The sequence below is a fragment of the Schistocerca gregaria genome, chromosome 3 (assembly GCF_023897955.1).
Source record: "Schistocerca gregaria isolate iqSchGreg1 chromosome 3, iqSchGreg1.2, whole genome shotgun sequence".
NCBI classification, from domain to species: Eukaryota; Metazoa; Arthropoda; class Insecta; order Orthoptera; family Acrididae; genus Schistocerca; species Schistocerca gregaria.
The window spans coordinates 930,122,269-930,144,967 of NC_064922.1; the positions used below are offsets into that span (position 1 = coordinate 930,122,269).

Sequence of the window (22,699 nt, forward strand, 5' to 3'; positions counted from 1 at the left end):
CGTTGAGTGGATCGCACGCTGACACTTTCTGATGGCCCAGCATTGAAATCTACAGCAGTTTGCAGAAGGGTTGTACTTCCGTCACGTTGAACGATTCTCTGTAGTCGTCGTTGGTCCCGTTCTTGCAGGATCTTTTTCCGGCCGAGCGATGTCGGAGATCTGGTGTTTTACCTAATTCCTGATATTCACGGTATACTCGTGAAATGGTCGTCCGGGAAAATCCACACTTCATCGCTACCTCAGAGATGCTGTGTCCCATAACTCGTGCGCCGACTGCAGCACCACGTTCAAAGTCTGCAAAATCTTGATAACTTGCCACTGTAGCAGCAGTAAGCGATCTAACAACTGTGCTACACACCTGTTGTCTTACATTGGCATTATCGACCGCAGCCGACTATCCCTTACGAAGCAAACGTGAGTTTTAGCGTTGGCGAGCAAAGTTTGGGGATATCGTCCTGACAGAAGTCATTCCCATCTCTACTCGTTCCGTTTGCGGTCCATTATCCAAAGGCTGAGCAGTGTCGTACGCTATTATCTACACTGTCAGAAAAACTCACACAAATTTTATCTGCCGGGCCGCTTTAATTTGCCCTCGCAACGGCCTAATTAGCTAATTTCAATGCTAATTAACTCTGAAATGGCGGAGCGAATCGATTTCTTTTCTTAACAGTTATGTCCAACACAACCTAAACTGCAACATCTTTACAAGCTTTTCAAACTGTTTCTGACTGCGCCATATAAATGGGCGTATGCTCTAGAACGACTGGAGAAATATCTGGCAAACTTCGTACACAAGTGAATTGGTACTAGGAAACATATACCTGCAGCATCACTATTTGTGGTGACTGAGGTAGTAACATAGTGATGTGTGGATGTAACTTTACAGTTTTTGTTGAGGTCTCAACCGAATTGGGGACAAATATGATTTATTGTAAGGAAAAGTGTACTGTCAGGTAAATTACACTTGGTAGGATTAAGGATAAGGTAACGGAAGAATGAGAGTGGCACGGAAAAAGTAATCGAAACCGAGAGGTATTAGTGTCAGATCCACAGTTACGTGGTTTCTGAGCTGTTGGCATTTAACTTCAGTATTTTGGAGAGACTGACGACAGGAAATTCTGATTTGTAATGAAGCACAAATCTGACACGCTTTCGACGAAACTAGGTAAACGTATGTGTAAAAATGAATACCGTGGGCACGCCAGATCTAGCACTCCTACGTCATGGAAAGGAGTGCACGAGGGAAGGAAATTAAGATGCAAGAATTACTCTGGAACGCCGGGGGAAACTTCAGCCAACCTTGGTACACACATAACACGCTATCTAGAAACAAAGCCGGAATGACGGAAGTAGTCTGGGGTAAGAGGAGGATACCGTGTGGAAGGCACGGACCGCATTCCGCCAATCGCTCGATGCCTGTAGCCGCAGCAACCACCCGAAGTTTCCAAACACCCAAGGAGGTGTTATAGGCCCTCTATTGTTCGTGATCTATATTCACAACATAGGAGACAATCTGGGTTGCTGTCTTAGAGTGTTTGCAGATGATGCTGTCATTTACCGTGTTGTAAAGTCATCATATGACCAAAACGAATTACAAAAGATTTAGATAAGATTATCTGTATGGTGCAAAAATTGGCAATTTACCCTGACAAAGAAAAGTGTGAGGTTATTCACAAGAGTACTAAAAGAAGTCCGTTAGCTTTCGATTACGCAATAAGTCACACAAATCTGAAGGGTGTAAATTCAACTAAATACATAGGGATTACAATTACAAATAACCTAAACTGGAACGATCATATAGATTTGTGTTGTGGGTAGAGCAAACCAAAGACTGCGATTCATTGGCAGAACACTTAGAAGGTGCAACAGGTCTACAAAAGGGACTGATTACACCATGCTTGTCCGCCCTATTCTGGAGTATTGCTGTGCGGTGTGGGATCCACATCAGATAGGAATGGCGGATGACATCGAGAAAGTACAAAGAAGGGCATGTCGTTTTGTACTATAGCGAAATGGGGGAGACAGTGGCAGAGACATGATTTGTGAATAGGAGTAGCACTCATTAAAACGAAGGGTTTTTCGTTGCGATGGGATCTTCTCACAAAATTTCAGTCACCAGTTTTCTCCTCCGATTGCGAAAACATTCCATTGGTACTCACCTACATAGGTAGAAATGATCGTCACCATAAAATAACAGAAATTAGGGCTCGCACAGAATATTGTAAGTGCTCGTTTTTCCCGCGCTCCGATCGAGAGTGGAACAGTAGAGAGACAGCGTGAAAGTGGTTCATTGTACCCTCTGCCAGGCACTTTATTGTGAATAGGCTACTCTGTTATGTTGGAGGTCTGCAGATGTTATTAGGTGGTGTCCGCTGATGTGTATATTGAGTGAATTCAGCCTGATAAGAAGCACACACTATAAAACCTGTATCTGCCTTCTAACTGTGCTTCACATCTGTCAATTCTAGATTTTCTAAGTTTTTCGGATGCATATTCTTTTGACCAATGGATTTGATGTCATCTGATTTTTCTTTAAGTTCCCTTGCAGTCAACGTGCTCTTTTTTTAATTGTTGCTTTGCAAGTGTTGTTTATTTTGACTTATTTTTATTAGAAAAATTCTTTCAAAGATCTGAAGTAGACTTTGCTCCTTGGGTAATGGTTTTATGTATAGCTTGTAATATGTACGTATTGTAAATCAATTTTTTATTACGAAGCTGCATTGATACTTCATGTGTTTTCACTGTAGTGGAATTTCGTACTGTTACTTGAGCACTTTGGTGTTGAGCTTATTCTTGTTGTTGAGTAGCTATAAAGCTGATTTGTTTTACCATACAGTAACAGTTTTGGTCTGGAAAAAGTAATTGTCTTTTAAATTTCTAAATTGTGACATTTTTATGAAATGATAATTAAATGGACACCCTACCTGCAAACAGGCATACATGTACTTCATTAGGGACATGTTGAAAATATGAGCCCCGCCCGGGACTCGAATCCGGAATCTCCTGCTTACATGGCAGACGCTCTATCCATCTGAACCAACGAGGGCACAGAGGATAGCGCGACTGCAGGGATCCACATTCCCAACATGTCCACACCACTCCATCCGTAGTGCGCCTAAGAGATGTTTGCCCATCATACTATCGTCATGTATTTTTTATGAAAAATAAATAATCGTAATTTATTCAAATAAAATAAAACTTATTTAGCAGGAAGCAAGAACCACTCACAACTCAACCCAGTCCTATCACTCCCTCCAGCGGCATAATATGTGATCGTTGAGCCCTGTAATTTTGTTTGTTGTCATTCTTACTGTTGTAGTTTTTTGTTGTGTGGTACTGCACAATGTAAGATATAAATCCGCAGGAAGCTATGAATAGAAAATTTCCGCGTCATTTCCTTGGCCATGAGATTGCCATACGATTTCAGTCGAGGTAAATGGTTTGCGCGTTACGTGCCTACTTCGTGGCTGAAAAACTTAATGGTGACCCACTGCTCTCCGTTAAAAACGTAATCGGCAGAACTGCTCCAACTTTGAAAATAAACAACAATATTCTTCTGAAGATCGGCAAGGAAATGTTAGAGAATTGAACGGAAGCTGTAAAAACATTATAGCTTGAAACTCTTGGGCGAAAAAAGTGTTGTATGGCTAATCGGGTTACCAATATACACTCCTGGAAATGGAAAAAAGAACACATTGACACATTGACACCGGTGTGTCAGACCCACCATACTTGCTCCGGACACTGCGAGAGGGCTGTACAAGCAATGATCACACGCACGGCACAGCGGACACACCAGGAACCGCGGTGTTGGCCGTCGAAAGGGGCTAGCTGCGCAGCATTTGTGCACCGCCGCCGTCAGTGTCAGCCAGTTTGCCGTGGCATACGGAGCTCCATCGCAGTCTTTAACACTGGTAGCATGCCGCGACAGCGTGGACGTGAACCGTATGTGCAGTTGACGGACTTTGAGCGAGGGCGTATAGTGGGCATGCGGGAGGCCGGGTGGACGTACCGCCGAATTGCTCAACACGTGGGGCGTGAGGTATCCCCAGTACATCGATGTTGTCGCCAGTGGTCGGCGGAAGGTGCACGTGCCCGTCGACCTGGGACCGGACCGCAGCGACGCACGGATGCACGCCAAGACTGTAGGATCCTACGCAGTGCCCTAGGGGACCGCACCGCCACTTCCCAGCAAATTAGGGACACTGTTGCTCCTGGGGTATCGGCGAGAACCATTCGCAACCGTCTCCATGAAGCTGGGCTACGGTCCCGCACACCGTTAGGCCGTCTTCCGCTCACGCCCCAAGATCGTGCAGCCCGCCTCCAGTGGTGTCGCGACAGGCGTGAATGGAGGGACGAATGGAGACGTGTCGTCTTCAGCGATGAGAGTCGCTTCTGCCTTGGTGCCAATGATGGTCGTTTGCGTGTTTGGCGCCGTGCAGGTGAGCGCCACAATCAGGACTGCATACCACCGAAGCACACAGGGCCAACACCTGGCATCATGGTGTGGTGAGCGATCTCCTACACTGGCCGTACACCTCTGGTGATCGTCGAGGGGACACTGAATAGTGCACGGTACATCCTAACCGTCATCGAACCCATCGTTCTACCATTCCTAGAACGGCAAGGAAACTTGCTGTTCCAACAGGACAATGCACGTCCGCATGTATCCCGTGCTACCCAACGTGCTCTAGAAGGTGTAAGTCAACTACCCTGGCCTGCAAGATCTTCGGATCTGTTCCCCATTGAGCATGTTTGGGACTGGATGAAGCGTCCTCTCACGCGGTCTGCACGTCCAGCATGAACGATGGTCCAACTGAGGCGCCAGGTGGAAATGGCATGGCAAGCCGTTCCACAGGACTACATCCAGAATCTCTACGATCGTCTCCATGGGAGAATAGCAGCCTGCATTGCTGCGAAAGGTGGATATACACTGTACTAGTGCCGACATTGTGCATGCTCTGTTGCCTGTGTCTATGTGCCTGTGGTTCTGTCAGTGTGATCATGTGATGTATCTGACCCCAGGAATATGTCAATAAAGTTTCCCCTTCCTGGGACAATGAATTCACGGTGTTCTTATTTCAATTTCCAGGAGTGTAGGTTCATTTGCGGAGGATGTGATTCGTCGTCATATACATATAGTTATTACCTCAGAAAGGAAAATTCGTCACTGAGCGAGTTACTGGCCACCGCTAAGGAATCAGGTGTTTCTCAAGACAGTCACACTAAGTATTACAACATCTAGGATGTAACTATAGACATTTCTGAGGCCGTGAGCACTTGATGGAAAGGGAAGCTGTAGCTCCATGGCGATGCCAAATTTTCAGGCCGATCCGTGGCATGAGTGGTATTGTGGGTTGATGAGACGTGCATCAATTCTGGTCACTTTATCAAGCAGGGCTGGACACTTGACACGTAAAGAAAGAGTGGAAATCCCGTCTGTCAAGAGGGACAGACCTACTTTTTATCAAGCAGTCACTTCGGAAGGGTTTCTCTCGGTTAGTCCTCTGTATTTTAAAAGAAAAGAGACAGCATATTATCGTGAAAAAATATGGCCTGTCAGTTTACAAAGTGGTTCGTAGAATCGATAATTCAAAATTGGAGAAAACCGCCAACAACTGTTGTAGATAATGTTCCTTACCATCATTTGTTGCTGCCAAGGGACCTACCATGGCAAAGTGAAAGGGGGAAATGATGGACTGGCACCAGCGTCGTAAGTTTACAGAAAACGGAGTCTCCATAAAACATAGTTTCTCATGTACAGAATCTACCAGCTGACAAAACCACATGAGCGTATAATCATTAGGCTACCGACTTACAGCTGACATTTCAACCTAACAGATTAATATAGGGACAAATTAAAAGATTATGTTGTTAGGAATAATAATAAATTTAAGTTTCTGCAGTCCAAGTACTCACAAAAGAACCTATGACGAACTTCACATCTAAAGACTGGAACATACGTAGAGCCTCAGTGAAGGAGGTGATCATTTAATTAAATAACAACAGTGATGGGTTATAGTGCTACCTCAAGCATCTGTCATAGAGACGAGAAAGGCGTTAGCGGAGTTTTTCCATTACCACAACAGAAATGAAGTATAGACGGATTCAGCTGCATGTTTAAAGCGCGCTATTTTGAGTGATAAGTAGCTATACAACGAAATTGTAGTTTCTCGTACGTTTGAATATTTTAATGAGAACGCCTCCAAATGACATTCGTCTCAGTGGTCCAGCCTATAACACACAAAATAAATATTACTGTTTACAGTATAATTGCTGCAATACTGAACTAATGGTTTTTGTATCGCTTTTGTTGTTTCCTCCAATACTGGTTGGCCTACATACGATATTGTTTTCAACGCGATAAACACACATAAATCTTAAATTTTGTTAAGTTATAAATAAGTAGGTAGCTCAGACAAATTAATAACAGGTTAATTATAAACCTAGCGATCCTCGTAACGAAACCGTACGACGAATCGATTAATACCTGACACGCGAGAGGTGTGTCACATTTAACTGAAATTATAGCGTGTTAGAAAACTCCGACAATTTTTCGGTTTAAAGTAGATGAAAATTTGATGCATTCTTAAGATTTAATTAGCGTAATACGTTCACCTAACTCCAATACCAAAAAAGCTCCCTCATGTCGAAAATTCGATAACTCCTTCATAAAATGCATTTTCATGAGCTATGCGTTTATCAATAACTTGATGAGCAAATAAATCTGTAATGACAACTTAGTGAATCTCTTTCAAAACACACTGACGCAAGTTCCACATTTATAAAGTCAGTATATACGAGTTTGAGCGAGATGAATGAAACGCAAGCTTATGCAAGAGTTCCGTGCGGGATGTGGCTGCTATGCTCCGCACTTTCGAGTACTCCTGCCGAACTCTTAATTCTAAATTAATTCTGAACAGACTATAGCATCAAAGATTCACCTTACTTTGAGCAAGAAATTTCTGGGAATTTGCGTTTAGAGCACAGTATTGTATGATATTGAATCATGGGCGAAGGAAAACCGGAAAAGAAGAGACTCGAAGAGTTTGAGTTATGGTGCTACAGAAAGTTGCTCAAAATTAAGAGGCTGATTAGATAATAAATTAGGATGATCTCTTCAGAATGGCCGAGGAAAGAAATTAGTGGAACTATTGATCAAGAGACGGGACAGGGTGATGGGACATTTTTAAGACATCAGGGATTAAGTTCCAAGGTAGTAGAGGCAGCTGTACGAGGTGGGACCCAAGAGTAATAGGAATAGTAATGCTACACATCGTGTAGTAGCAGGTTGTGCCGCCAGTGGGTTGTAGTAGGAGCTCTCCTCAGTCATCCTGCCACGCAGCGTCACCCAACAGTGAGAAGTGTGGTTTCTTTGGCAGTTCTTTGAGTGTGCGTACAGTGCAGACGTGACACGAGGAAATGACTAGTTCTTACGAACAATGTGCGGCAGTGAAGTTATGTTTCTAGCTCGGCAAGAACGCAGCAGAAACTGTTGCAATGATTAAGACAGCCTACAAAGACCATGCTCTTAGTAAAACGCAAGTGCACGAATGGTTTTCTCGGTTTAAAAAGGGAGAAATGGCGGTTGAAGATCACCTCCGTTCCGGTCGACCTTCAACTGCTCGAAGCGAAGACAACATCGACGAAATCCGTGATTTCATCAGTGAAGATGAATACAGGACAATTGACCAACTCGAGAACTTGTCCGGATTGCCCAGGAACTCATAGCGCATCTTGACCATAGATTGTGGATGCAAAGAGTGGCAGCAAAATTCGTGCCGAAGCTTCTTACCGGAGATAAAAGGGATCGTCGCGTTCAAGCCTGTCTCGAAATGAAGGACGCGTTCAAAGATGATCCACATTTTTTCAACAAAATCATTACAGGTGATGAGTCATGGTGCTATGGGTACGATCCAGAAAGTAAACAACAGTCCTCACAATGGAAGTCGCCTGGCTCACCTTGACCAAAAAAAGCTCGACAAGTGAAATCGAATGTGAAAATGATGTTGATCCGTTTTTTGGACATCAGAGGGAACGTACACTCTGAGTTTGTCCCTGAAAGCCAGACAGTAAACCAACAATTCTATTTGGAGGTTATGAAATGGCTTGGCAGAAGTTTGTCGCGTAAACGTCTAGCTTTGTGGGATTCTGGCGTGTGGTTCCTGTATCACGACAACGCTCCTGCGCTCACGGCTCTCAGCGTTCGCCAGTTTTTGGCCTCAACGAAGACGACTACCTTGACCCACGTGCCCTATTCGCCGGATTTAGAACCCTCAGACTTCTTCCTATTCCCGAGGATGGAAAGAGACTTGAAAGGAAAGCGTTTTGCGGATGTGGAAGACGTAAAAGGCAATGTCATGAAAGTGCTAGCAGGTATCAAAGAAGACGAATTTAAAAGGTGCTTCGAACATTGGAATGAACGTTTGGATAAGTGTATTAATGCTAATGGAGAGTATTCGAAGGAGGGTAAGGTTGTATTTGAAAACAATAAAGTATATGCTTTGTAGAAAGAAATTCCGGTTATTTTTTGGTCCACCCTCGTAGATAGTAAAGGCTGTAGGGAAAGACAGGAATTGGGATACATTAAAAGATAATTGAGGACGTAAGGAGCGAGTGTTACTCTGAGATAAAGACTTATTCACAAGACTGTCAAAAGGGTTAAGACTAAAAAAAGTTCCAGTCCCAGACAATGTGCTGTCATAACGTTGCCGCAATTATTTCACAGTGAAGACAGCCAAGAGCTGACTCTTCCAGAGCGATGTGCTAACATACATCTGCATCTACATCTTCATGACTACTCTGCAATTCACATTTAAGTGCTTGGCAGAGGGTTCATCGAACCACAATCATACTATCTCTCTACTATTCCACTCCCGAACAGCGAGCGGGAAAAACGAACACCTAAACCTTTCTGTTCGAGCTCTGATTTCTCTTATTTTATTTTGATGATCATTCCTACCTATGTAGGTTGGGCTCAACAAAATATTTTAGCATTCGGAAGAGAAAGTTGGTGACTGAAATTTCGTAAAAAGGTCTCGCCGCGACGAAAAACGTCTATGCTGTAATGACTTCCATCCCAACTCGTGTATCATATCTGCTACACTCTCTCCCCTATAACGTGATAATACAAAACGAGCTGCCCTTTTTTGCACCCTTTCGATGTCCTCCGTCAATCCCACCTGGTAAGGATCCCACACCGCGCAGCAATATTCTAACAGAGGACGAACGAGTGTAGTGTAAGCTGTCTCTTTAGTGGACTTGTTGCATCTTCTAAGTGTCCTGCCAATGAAACGCAACCTTTGGCTCGCCTTCCCGACAATATTATCTATGTGGTCCTTCCAGCTGAAGTTGTTCGTAATTTTAACACCCAGGTACTTAGTTGAATTGACAGCCTTGAGAATTGTACTATTTATCGAGTAATCGAATTCCAACAGATTTCTTTTGGAACTCATGTGGATCATCTCACACTTTTCGTTATTTAGCGTCAACTGCCACCTGACACACCATACAGCAATCTTTTCTAAATCGCTTTGCAACTGATACTGGTCTTCGGATGACCTTACTAGACGGTAAATTACAGCATCATCTGCGAACAGTCTAAGAGAACTGCTCAGATTGTCACCCAGGTCATTTATATAGATCAGGAACAGTAGAGGTCCCAGGACGCTTCCCTGGGGAACACCTGATATCACTTCAGTTTTACTCGATGATTTGCCGTCTATTACTACGAACTGCGACCTTCCTGACAGGAAATCACGAATCCACTCGCACAACTGAGACGATACCCCATAGCTCCGCAGCTTGATTAGAAGTCGCTTGTGAGGAACGCTGTCAAAAGCTTTCCGGAAATCTAGAAATACGGAATCAACTTGAGATAACCTGTCGATAGCGGCCATTACTTCGTGCGAATAAAGAGCTAGCTGCGTTGCACAAGAGCGACGTTTTCTGAAGCCATGCTGATTACGTGTCAATAGATCGTTCCCTTCGAGGTGATTCATAATGTTTGAATACAGTATATGCTCCAGAACCCTACTGCAAGCACATCGATAACTGTTCGTAGATCGACGCTGACAATCTCTACTGCGGCGCTTTTCTTCATTTAAGAGAATACCGTGGAAATGCAGTCGCGTGACTGATTCTCCGTGCGTGAGGCAGCCGTGCGCTGCCGTGTCACGTGCGCGCCCAGTCACGGAGGCCGGAGCATTGTGTTGCGCGTGCCGGTAAATTGGTCTCTGTCATTAACTGGCGTTTGCGTATGCTACCGACAAACCAATAGCTTACTGTTCGCAATGAACTGCAACGAGGGCCCTTCAAGACACGGAGAAATGTAAATAATGTAAAGGGGCAGGAGAAGTACCGAAAGAGCCGAGTAACTTTCCGTGGACGTACTTCTGACTGGGAAAAAAAGGAGGAAAAAAAATCAGATATGTGGTGTCCCAAGGCTCAATCTTAGGTCCACTATTGTTCCTCATAAATGTAAACGATCTTCCAAGTCATATGCAACAAGCAGAAATAGTTCTTTTTGCAGGCGACACTAGTATTGTAATCAGTCCAAGAATATATACAGAAACTGAAGAAATAGTAAACAATGTTCTTACTGCAAGTATCACTGACATATTTCCTGGGAACGGTCTCACCCTCAATTTTATAAGCACACAACATATTCAGTTCTGCAAGTCTAGGGGTCCTACACTAATGATAAGTGTAATTAATGATGGGGAAGCAATGAATGTGGTGAAAACTTCAAAATTCTTAGGTCATTTTCATCAGAATTTTAACTAGAAAAAGCAGATTTTGGAACTTTTTTCAGTCACATTTACGCTTAGAATCACTGAAAGTCATTACGTTGACATATTTTGCATATTTTCATTAAATAAAGTCATATGAAATAGTGTTCTGGGATAACTCATTTTTCTCAAAAACGTGCTGAAGAATAATAAGTGGTGCTCACCCATGATCATCTTGTAAATATCTGTTCAAGGAGTTGGACACTGTGACTACTGCTTCACATTATATTTACTTCCTCAAGACGTTTGATGTAAATGTTCCACCACAGTTCAAAAGGAACAATGATGTATATGATTACAGTACCAGAAGGAAAAATGACATTCATTACTCCAGGTTAAGATTCTTTTTTTGCACAAAAAGGAGTGCACAATTCTGCAACAAAAATTTTTAGTAACTTACCCAGTGATATAAAATGTCTGACAAACAGCAAATAAAAATTTGAAAACAAGCTGAGAAAGCTTCTTCTCGACAACTCCTTCTATACCCCCGGCGGGGTCAGGGATTTTCTCTGCCTCGTGATGACTGGGTGTTGTGTGATGTCCTTAGGTTAGTTAGGTTTTAGTATTTCTAGGTTTTAGGGGACTGATGACCATAGATGTTACGTCCCATAGTGCTCAGAGCCATTTGAACCATTTTGAACCTTCTATACTGTATAAGAATCTCTATTACTGCAATACGTAAGATGTGATGGGTAGGAATTACTAACGCGCATCTGTATATATTTTTAAAAAACCTTCTAAAAGTTCAGCATCTAACCACATTTACAAATTAGTTTGCGACGTGATTTTGAAATGACTTGTTCCAAATCATTACGATTAACCGTGCGAAATAGTCCATAGAACATGAAACAAACGAACCAACTAACTAAGAAACTAACTAATTATCTAGAACCTGTTTCCAAAGGAAACTGGAGTAAAAATGAGAGTTTGACGGTCTCCAACTTTATCATTTCACGCGGGATGTCTTGATAGTAAACGGAGTACTGTAGCGTGTTACGCATTTAGTACTTCCTCAAAGTTAGCAGAGTCGTTCGTAAGACATCTGAGGCCTCCTTGCAATTAAACTGTATGAATGGAGGCGGGGGGGGGGGGGGGGGGAGGGGGGGGGCTCAGAAAAATGGTTTAGAAATCTACGCTGCGTCAGCCACCTCGCGATGTGAGACGAGAGTTCTACAGGTATCTCTATCTTATATCCCTTAGACGTCGCCGGCCGCGGTGGTCTCGCGGTTCTAGGCGCGCAGTTTGGAACCGTGAGACTGCTACGGTCGCAGGTTCGAATCCTGCCTCGGGCATGGCTGTGTGTGATGTCCTTAGGTTAGTTAGGTTTAAGTAGTTCTAAGTTCTAGGGGACTGATGACCACAGCAGTTGAGTCCCATAGTGCTCAGAGCCATTTGAACCTTAGACATCGCATTCGTGCAAGCCCTCTTTTGCCCCAAACCATCACCTTCTCTTTATAACTGTTTCTTTTCAATTGACATTCTTTTCCTCTAAGTTAATTCACGTAATTTAACAAGACGTTAAGTTCCTTTTCTCTATCAGCTAAAACAGCTGTCTCATCAGCATACCTCAACATATTTATTCACTTGTCATTTATTACTGTACAAATCGTTAATCTCCTGACTCTTTCAAGCGCTTCACCTATGTACAGGTTAAAAGTAGCTGGTTCAAATGGCTATGAGCACTATGGGACTTAACATCTGATGTCATCAGTCCCCTAGACTTAGAACTACTTAAATCTAACTAACCTAAGGACAGCACACTCATCCATGCCCGAGGCAGGATTAGAACCTGCGACCGTAGCAGCGGCGCGGTTCCGGACTGAAGCGCCTAGAAACGCTCGGCCACAGAGGCCGGCAAATGTAGCTGGTGATCGTGACATCCTTGCCGTATTATTTTCAGAATCTGTTCTTGTTCCTGTGGTGACTGCTCTTAAATAAAAGCCGACACGTTTTTGTAAAAGTTTCATATCATCTGTTGCTCTCTGCACTCCATTCCTACTTTCCTCAAACATTTCTCCCCGTTTTTTACTACCACTCGTTTTCTACACATCTACAAAAGCCTTATATATTGTTCTTATTCTCTTCATCTGCTTTTCTATAACCGTCGCCAGTATTCCTCCTCTGGTTCCTCGGCTTTTTGGAAGCCAGAAAAAAAATCCAGCAAAACAGGCGAACGTTTAGGCGAACTGAACCTGTGCAGCCACCAGGAAAGAGGTGAGTGTGTGCTTCACTTTCCGCAAGCAGTTAGTGAGCTGGTCATTCTATGTCCTAGTGCCACATTATACTATCTACGTCCTTCAAGTAGTACTTTGTCTAGGCGAGAGGGTAGCAGTTGGATAGTAAATTCTGCATAGCTGTTAGACTGAGTTTTCTTCTAGGAAGTGAGGACTAATTTACCCTACGTAATTTCTGATCATGGTACATTAAATTTTCAAGCACCACTGACTCCGATAAACTACCTGCTTCAGCCAGTATGGATTCTCAGCAGCTGAGGTATGTATGTTTCCTACATAGAGCTTTCCGCGATTTTATAGATTGCTTCGTAGATAAATAGAATACTTTGAAGAAAGGGCCTACTGCCCTTATACTCAATCGTAATCCCATATGTCTTCTACATGCCAGCTGGTTAAAGTGTTTGTGAAATACACCGGGTACCGCGGTGGAGCAACACTCATTCTGGTTTTTCGACGTATCGTACATTTCTATTATTTGGGGAAATCACGAATTTTCTTGTAAGAAAGCTATGTTCAGAATAGATAAGTTAAGTTCTGGGTACTGTCATTCTCTGAAACTACTTATCAGAGTTCGGAAACATAAAGGCGGTTGATCTCAAATAGATACACGTCGCTAAGAGTAGAAACTACTGCAGTTTCATTTGAAAAAGCGATATTCATATCGATATCTCTGTAGTTAACATAGCTGGGAGAAGATGCTATACGACGGATACTGAAGACTCTCTTATAGTTCATTTTTGTGTTGAAAGGGTACAGTACCGACCGACATTGAAAATAGGTACAACATTCTTCATTATTCTTGTCAGAACAACATACTTTTTGTAATAATATCTCAATTTCACTTAATACACTTAATACCAGTGTAGGAAAGAAGGACAATTTATTTACTTAATTGATCATATGTGCACTCCCACAAAATAAATCCCTATATCCAATTTGGTGAGATCTGCGAAATGAATGAATGTATGGTCGTCTGCTAACCACAGATAGTGAATGGGCAATATATGAACATCTTTGAGACGGTCCTTTGGTCACCTTTGGTGGAACAAAAGAGATGAAATTTACCTGAGCTTTGAGCGCCTGAAATGTGTGTGACCAATACGGTAGCAAGGTGCTCCCCAACCTTGACGGAGGTGCGAGATGACCTGAAGAACGGCCATGTTTCAGCACTGGGGCGCTGGATCTTGTGTTGGTAAGACCTGTCTTAGATGTGCTCCGTAAAGACAAAAGAGTGGAGAGAATGGTATGCATGTGGAATACTTAAGAGTAGTTTGGAGGAACTTTTGTGGAGAGAATTAAATGTCAGGCAAGAAATATTAAGGGGATCGTAGTAATCTTCGGAAGTGACAAATGGTTACAATGAAACCACGTGTACCAATAAGTTGAAATACTTCCGAGTGCTTAAGTTAAGCTGAATTACTGGCGTGTGTACTATAAGTTGGAAATATTTAAGAAATGGAGTGTGCAGGACTTGAAATTAGAGACGAGTACTTCCACGTGGTGAGTACTGTGTGAGTCTCAAACTGTGTATGAGACAAAGGATAAAGAGAAGTACTCGTCCATGGTATCAGTTGAGGACTCGCGTGTGTGACGAATATGTTCTTAATATTACTTTGCGTGTTATGTTTCCGTGTGACGCTTGATTCAAACTATAATACTCTGAGAGTGAAGCAAGGTGAGTCAAGCGTCTATCCAGTAACGGCACTTGGCTTGCATTGCACAGGAAGACGTGCATATATCCTCCAGAGTTCATAGTAGGAAAGAAAAGTTACGAAGTGGGGCAGTGTCGTGTGAAACTGGGATGAATACTAATTGAAGTGGGAAAGCTGAAAGTGATGTGATTATAACGTGACTATTCCTTGTATTCCATGTTGCAAGTGTGGTGTATTTCATGTAATTTAAGTATGTGTGGTTTGCATGGGAGAGTAGCAAGATAGGTTCAGAGGCAGTGGGTTATGCATGTTCCTTTTGTGATTATGGGTGTGAGAGTCAAAGTGTGAGATATAGCAAAAGATCCACCATCTTATTCAGAAAGTGCAAAGTAGTGTTAGATAATTACGAGACCATAAGATAGAGAATCGCCAATGCAACGCCATGCCCACTGGGCGGAGTTTCTCATGTGTAATTGTTGTAATGGTGTGTTTAGGTTATAGAATTTATCGGAATAAAAAAGATAGTGAAAAGAAACAGATTGATGGCCTTTTCCTTCGAATAGTGTGTTGTCATGATATCCAGAATTTATAATGTGCGCGTCATTCATATTCAGTGCGATGGCCACGTGTTGATCAAAGCCGTTGAGTAAGAAAGAAAATGTGGTATTGCCAGTGCGTAGTGAACAGTCAGAGTTGTGTAAATTACTAATAGTCAGATGTGCGTTATCCGTTTCCATTGCGTAATGTTCAAACATGAGAATAATTTGTAGCTTAATTGTGAGTACCAGAGCTCATAATCAGTCACTGATGATTTGCGATAAATAAGAATAAATCCACTCGCTTGGCAGACCACTCGTCTTGCAGGCCTGACTGCTTGATGCCACAGTATGAGCAAGGCATGTCGGTGCCTCTCAGTGTATACAGAAGTATGATATCTCAGATGCTTCAGGAAACACCTGAGCTTGGCTGAATCATCTTGTACGATAGCAAAGCCAATGGATAAAGAACAGAACCATAAGAAAAGCTGAACTGGCTCTGAGTACTATGGGACTTAACATCTGTGGTCATCAGTCCCCTAGAACGTAGAACTACTTAAACCTAACTAACCTAAGGACATCACACACATCCATGCCCGAGGCAGGATTCGAGCCTGCGACCGTAGCAGTCGCGCGGTTCCGGACTGAGCGCCTAGAACCGAAAAAGCTGAACTCTATAACACCACAGAACCTACTTTGTTGCCTGTTTGTCGATACTTGATTACATCTTTCTGGTTCCTGCCAGCTAAATACTCAACTTAACTATTCCTGAGGTGTTCTCTTAGTTTCGCTGTTTTATCTCAACTAAGGAAGAGTGTAACGTGGTTCGTAAGGTAAAACATTTTCTCAAAATTGAAGTTGGAAGCTAAAATTGTCAAATGAGTTTTTATTCATGGAAATTTAGTGCTAATTTGGCCTGACAAGGAACACAGCCAGTTATGAAATTACCTATAATTATCTACATTATCTTTTTTTTGGTAAAAGTTGATGCTGCAACGAGTATTTAATCTATCTGAAAAAGTAACTCTGGCTCTTTTCTTCATTGGGGACATTGTAGCTACAGCATGTCTACTTGCTGAGAAAATGTTTATCGCCTGCAGACTGCAGAACAATGGTAACAACAGCAGATACATGTCGTACAATCTTGGCTATAAAATGACAGTTTTTATCAATATAGTTAATGGAATCGCCGTGTGTTCCCTCTGCTGTAAGGACTCGAAAAAATTTTTGGCGGAGATACCGACAGCTAATATTGTATTGATATAGGAACAAAAATATTGATAGCGACAGCGTCGCTAGGTATTGATTCATTATGTATTTTTAAGCTTTTCTTGAACAAAAATTGTTATTTAGAATACATGATAATATGCAGTAGTTATGCTATATTTACATGTACTGCGTTGAGCATAAAATCTAATACAGCCTTCAGGAAAACATAATACAGGGTGGACAAATTAAAAATGCACCTAGAGACAGGCAACCCGTCCAACGCAGGGCAGGTGATGTAAAGTGAGTCATCTGTCGTAAGGTACAAGAAATGTTTTCCGTGTCATTTTTGATTTGACTCCCTATAATTCAATCCTAATCATAATGCGCGCCTTGAAATAAACTCTGTGCTATTCACACATATCATTATTTTTGTTCATCATTGCTGGCTTTTCTTTCAGTGAAAGAAATCACCCATCATACGTTTTAGAAAGATAAAGGCACTCATTCGGCACACAAGACAAAATGTCAAGTTTTCATGAACCAACTCCAGTATAATTTCAATATATGTATCGCTTTTCCAAGGCAGTGGATACATATTCAACATTACTACTCTAAGTTCCATCGTTCTTAAATGTTTATTGCAGATAGTTCATGGTGTCAGATTATAAAAGTCATTATCTTTCTCATACACTATTTCATTAAAATTTATTATCGTCTTCGCCTTTGCAGCCATCATCATATCTAAAAATTTAAGAGCGCCACGAAGGTGCGTAATTAGCGCTAAGGGCCTACTCAGGAGAGTGGCTGTTTTAGGTTACACCTGGTTCAAATTGTTCAAATGGCTCTAAGCACTATGGGACTTAACATCTTAGGTCACCAGTCCCCTAGAACTTAGAACTACTTAAACCTAACTAACCTAAGGACATCACACACATCCATGCCCGGGGCAGGATTCGAACCTGCGACCGTAGCGGTTCCACGGTTCCGGACTGCAGCGCCTAGAACCGAAAGGCCACCGCGGCCGGCGGTTACACATGTGTTTCCTGTATATTACATAGACAGTTCCCTTGCTCTCTTAAACATTCATTACATTCATATCAACATCATTCGACACTTTCAGTACCAGTGCTCACATACTCTGAAAGTCTCGAACACTCATCAATGGCTTTACTCCAAGTATCGAAATAATGGTATCGACACTTACTCATGCCGGTAATATTAGAACGTTCCTACTCGATACGTGGTTTACAATAACAGAAGTTACGCAAGAGATTTATGCACAGCTCATTTGCAAAATACAGCTGGACTGATCTCTTTCCGAACTTGCACACTGGTCACTCTTCCCATGTTCCTCCCTTCGCCCGTCTGTTCAGAGAGGACATGTAATTCGTGCGTTCTACTTTGCTTTTCCTGTTTTGTGAATTACACTGCGTAACAAATGTAGGCGTTATTACTCTTTTAAAAAAATAAACACTCGTCTTGCTGGCTAAAGAGCAATGCTGTAAAAGTATTTCACCTGCGAAATCTGTATGTTTACTTATTTTGTTTCTAAGGCACCTTCGATGTACTTGTCACGTGACATTACCTTGATCTAAGGCTCCTTGAATCCTCTGGTGACTTACTCAAAACTCAGCTGACAAATGAACGTCGCCCTGCGACACTTACCTGAAACAGAAAAACGAGATATAAGTTAGAAACAATGCAAAATCAAGATATGATAACAAAATTTACATCATAGTTTCCGTGCCATAATCAGAATAGTGGAATTCAAACTGGTGGCAAACAACTGACTGTGAAGTCAACTTCGTGTCGTTTACATTTCGATACAACCCCACTTCCTCCAAAGTTCTTCTAGTGGTTGAAGTACGATTTTGAAACATCTGATAAATATCTAAATGCCTACGGCCTTGCGGCAGTGGTAACACCGGTTCCCGACAGATCACCGAAGTTAAGCGCTATCGAGCTCGTCTAGCACTTGGATGGGTGACCGTCCGGGTCTCCCGAGCCCTGTTGCCAAGCGCGCTGCATTTAGCCCTTGTCAGACCAACTGAGAAGCTACTTGACAGAGAAATAGCAGCTCTGGCCACGAAAGTTGACAGCGGCCGGGTGGGCGGTGTGCAGACCACAGCCCCTCCACCAGCCTCCAGCGACGCCTGTCGGTGAGGATGACATGGCCGTCGGCCGGTGCCGTTGGGCCTTCCAAAGCCTGTTAGGACGGCTTTAAGCCATGTCAACATATTGTAAGCTTAAAGCCATAATATCAGCACTTAATAATGGCCTAAGGCCAAAATTGCAGTGGTGTAACAAAAAACCTATAACAGTCACTGGCGTAAAGATAATGTCCTTCAAAAAGTTTTGTATGACTGTAAATCCCAGTTACAACAAGTATAATACAATTTTAATTTAAATTTTGGCCGGTATCACACTCCACTGTTTGCACTATCGATTCCTGCTTCAGGTATGTCTCAAGATTGTACGAAACTTGTGGCGTCAAATGCAAACCACGTGGATGAAGAGCCACCTGTATTCTCACCCTTCCTAAGCAACTGGCATAGGATTGGAGACTTCAGAGTATTTTGTATGCCTCATCAAGCGTGATTCCGAGCTTATTGGCAACAGCTTGTCAACCGCTTGTTTTTTCAGACTGCAGTCATTGTATACATTATTTTCTACTTCCGATAGTACCGGATACAGATGAATCGCATTTATAAAATTCATAGTTATCTAGTTTGCCCACTTCTTCATGGCAGACATACGTCGAGAAACAACTACAAAATGTTCAAATGTGTGTGAATTCCTAAGGGACCAAACTGCTAAGGTCATCGGTCCCTAGACTTAAACACTACTGAAGCTAACTTAACACTAAGGAGAGAGGACTCGATCCTTCAGCTGCTGACGAGCGTTGATATATATCAACGGGCACAGGTGAAACTATGTCCCCCGACCGGGACTCGAACCCGGGATCTCCTGCTTACATGGGAGACGCTCTATCCATCTGAGCCACCGAGGGCACAGAGGATACTGTGACTGCAGGGAGTATCTCGGGCACCCCTCCCGCGAGACCCACATTCTCACCTTGTATGTTCACACACTACATTCGTAGTGCCCCACCCCAACACACTCATTAATCGTGGAACCGGCCATGACCTCCTTCTTCTGTGAGGAAGGACACATATTCCCTGAACTCTTACGGGACTTGGTAAGAATGTCTTCCACCAGTAATGAGTGTATTGGGATGGGACACTATGAATGCAGTGTATTGACATACATCGTCAGGTCTGGCGGGCGGCGTGCGTGAGATAGTCCCTGCAGTCACACTATACTCTGTGCCCTCGGTCCAGATCTGCCATGTAAGCAGGAGATCCCGGGTTCGAGTCCCGGGCGAGGCACACATTTTCACCTGTCCTGTTGATGTATATCAACGCCCGTCAGCAGCTGAAGGTATTAATATACACTCCTGGAAATTGAAACAAGAACACCGTGAATTCATTGTCCCAGGAAGGGGAAACTTTATTGACACATTCCTGGGGTCAGATACATCACATGATCACACTGACAGAACCACAGGCACATAGACACAGGCAACAGAGCATGCACAATGTCGGCACTAGTACAGTGTATATCCACCTTTCGCAGCAATGCAGGCTGCTATTCTCCCATGGAGACGATCGTAGAGATGCTGGATGTAGTCCTGTGGAACGGCTTGCCATGCCATTTCCACCTGGCGCGTCAGTTGGACCAGCGTTCGTGCTGGATGTGCAGACTGCGTGAGACGATGCTTCATCCAGTCCCAAACATGCTCAATGGGGGACAGATCGGGAGATCTTGCTGGCCAGGGTAGTTGACTTACACCTTCTAGAGCACGTTGAGTGGCACCGGATACATGCGGACGTGCATTGTCCTGTTGGAACAGCAAGTTCCCTTGCCGGTCTAGGAATGGTACAACGATGGGTTCGATGACGGTTTGGATGTACCGTGCACTATTCAGTGTCCCCTCGACGATCACCAGAGGTGTACGGCCAGTGTAGGAGATCGCTCCCCACACCATGATGCCGGGTGTTGGCCCTGTGTGCCTCGGTCGTATGCAGTCCTGATTGTGGCGCTCACCTGCACGGCGCCAAACACGCATACGACCATCATTGGCACCAAGGCAGAAGCGACTCTCATCGCTGAAGACGACACGTCTCCATTCGTCCCTCCATTCACGCCTGTCGCGACACCACTGGAGGCGGGCTGCACGATGTTGGGGCGTGAGCGGAAGACGGCCTAACGGTGTGCGGGACCGTAGCCCAGCTTCATGGAGACGGTTGCGAATGGTCCTCGCCGATACCCCAGGAGCAACAATGTCCCTAATTTGCTGGGAAGTGGCGGTGCGGTCCCCTACGGCACTGCGTAGGATCCTACGGTCCTGGCGTGCATCCGTGCGTCGCTGCGGTCCGGTCCCAGGTCGACGGGCACGTGCACCTTCCGCCGACCACTGGCGACAACATCGATGTACTGTGGAGACCTCACGCCCCACGTGTTGAGCAATTCGGCGGTACGTCAACCCGGCCTCCCGCATGCCCACTATACGCCCTCGCTCAAAGTCCGTCAACTGCACATACGGTTCACGTCCACGCTGTCGCGGCATGCTACCAGTGTTAAAGACTGCGATGGAGCTCCGTATGCCACGGCAAACTGGCTGACACTGACGGCGGCGGTGCACAAATGCTGTGCAGCTAGCGCCATTCGACTGCCAACACCGCGGTTCCTGGTGTGTCCGCTGTGCCGTGCGTGTGATCATTGCTTGCACAGCCCTCTCGCAATGTCCGGAGCAAGTATGGTGGGTCTGACACACCGGTGTCAATGTGTTCTTTTTTCCATTTCCAGGAGTGTAATTCTAATTTCATTCTAGACGGCTGCAGTTTATCAATGATGTCTGTTCTTTCGGACATGTCCAAAAGAACAGACACCATATCCGTACAAGTAATTACAGAACATGTGACTATTTGTTTATGCACAGACTTTGGAACAAAGGTGAAACAATATTGTTTTCGCTCAGACACATGACTGCAGCGCTACCTGCGAGGGAAGCAGGAAACAAAGGTGAGAGAGAGGTGGATGCATCTGTGGTACAGACATGTGCAGCGATTTATACTCTCCTACAATACGAAATATTCTCCAGCATGGGTTGTGGCAATATATCAGGAACTACGTGCAACTACGTGACTCATCAGCAATGAAGCACAACTAACATATTCTGTCAGAAACGCTCGAAGTAAATTACAGCAGAACCAGTCGCAGGCTCCTCACAAAACACAACACAGTCATCGCACTTTGGGAGGCAAGCCAGAGAAGCCAGCCAAGCGAGGTGTGGAAATACTGGACACACCAGTAACCACAGAAGAGTTTCGTATAAGTGCTGCAAGGCATAGCAAAGCAAGTGCAGCCCGTGAGCGTATCCACTGAAGTGACAAAAGTCGTGCGTTATCGATATGCACATACACCGATGATGGTAGCATCGCGTATACAGGTATAAAAGGGCAGTCATTGCTGGAGCTGTCATTTCCACTAAGGTGATTCGTGTGAGAACATTTCCGATACGATTATGGCCACTCGACGTGAAATAAGAGACTCTGAAAGCGAAATGGTAGTTGGAGCTAGACGCCGGGGACATTCATTTTCGGAAATCGTTCAGTAATTAAATACTCCGAGATACGTAGTGTCAGAAGCGTGCTCAGAATACCAAACTTAGGCATTACCTCTTATCACAAACAACACAGTGGCCGACGTCCTTCACTTAACGACCGAGGGCTGCGCCGTTTGCTTAGAGCTGTCAGAGTTAATACACTACTGGCCATTAAAATTGCAAGAAGAAATGCAGATGATAAACGGGTATTCATTAGACAAATATAATATACCAGAACTGACATGTGATTACATTTTCACGCAATTTGGGTGCATAGATCCTGAGAAATCAGTACCCAGAACAACCACCTCTGTCTGTAATAACGGCCTTGATACGCCTGGGCATTAAGTCAAACAGAGCTTGGATGGCGTGTACAGGTACAGCTGCCCATGTAGCTCCAACACGATACCACAGTTCATCACGAGTAGTGACTGGCGTATTGTGACGAGCCAGTTCCTCGGCCACCATTGTCCAGACGTTTTCCATTGGTGAGAGATCTAGTGAATGTGCTGGCCAGGGCAGCAGTCGAACATTTTCTGTATCCAGAAAGACCCGTACAGAATCTGCAACATGCGGTCGTGCATTATTCTGCTGAAATGTAGTGTTTCGC

At 43.9% G+C, this 22,699-nt stretch overlaps 1 protein-coding gene and 1 non-coding gene across 2 annotated transcripts in view; both read right to left on the reverse strand.

Annotated features, from left to right (window-relative positions):
• The window catches only part of LOC126355813 (protein Skeletor, isoforms B/C), a 647,689-nt gene that overhangs the window by 453,147 nt on the left and 171,843 nt on the right, over nt 1–22,699 (reverse strand). The gene's annotated exons all lie outside the window — the stretch shown is intronic.
• On the reverse strand, nt 19,358–19,431 carry Trnat-ugu (transfer RNA threonine (anticodon UGU)). Its single transcript has one exon. It is a non-coding gene; the product is annotated as a tRNA-Thr (tRNA).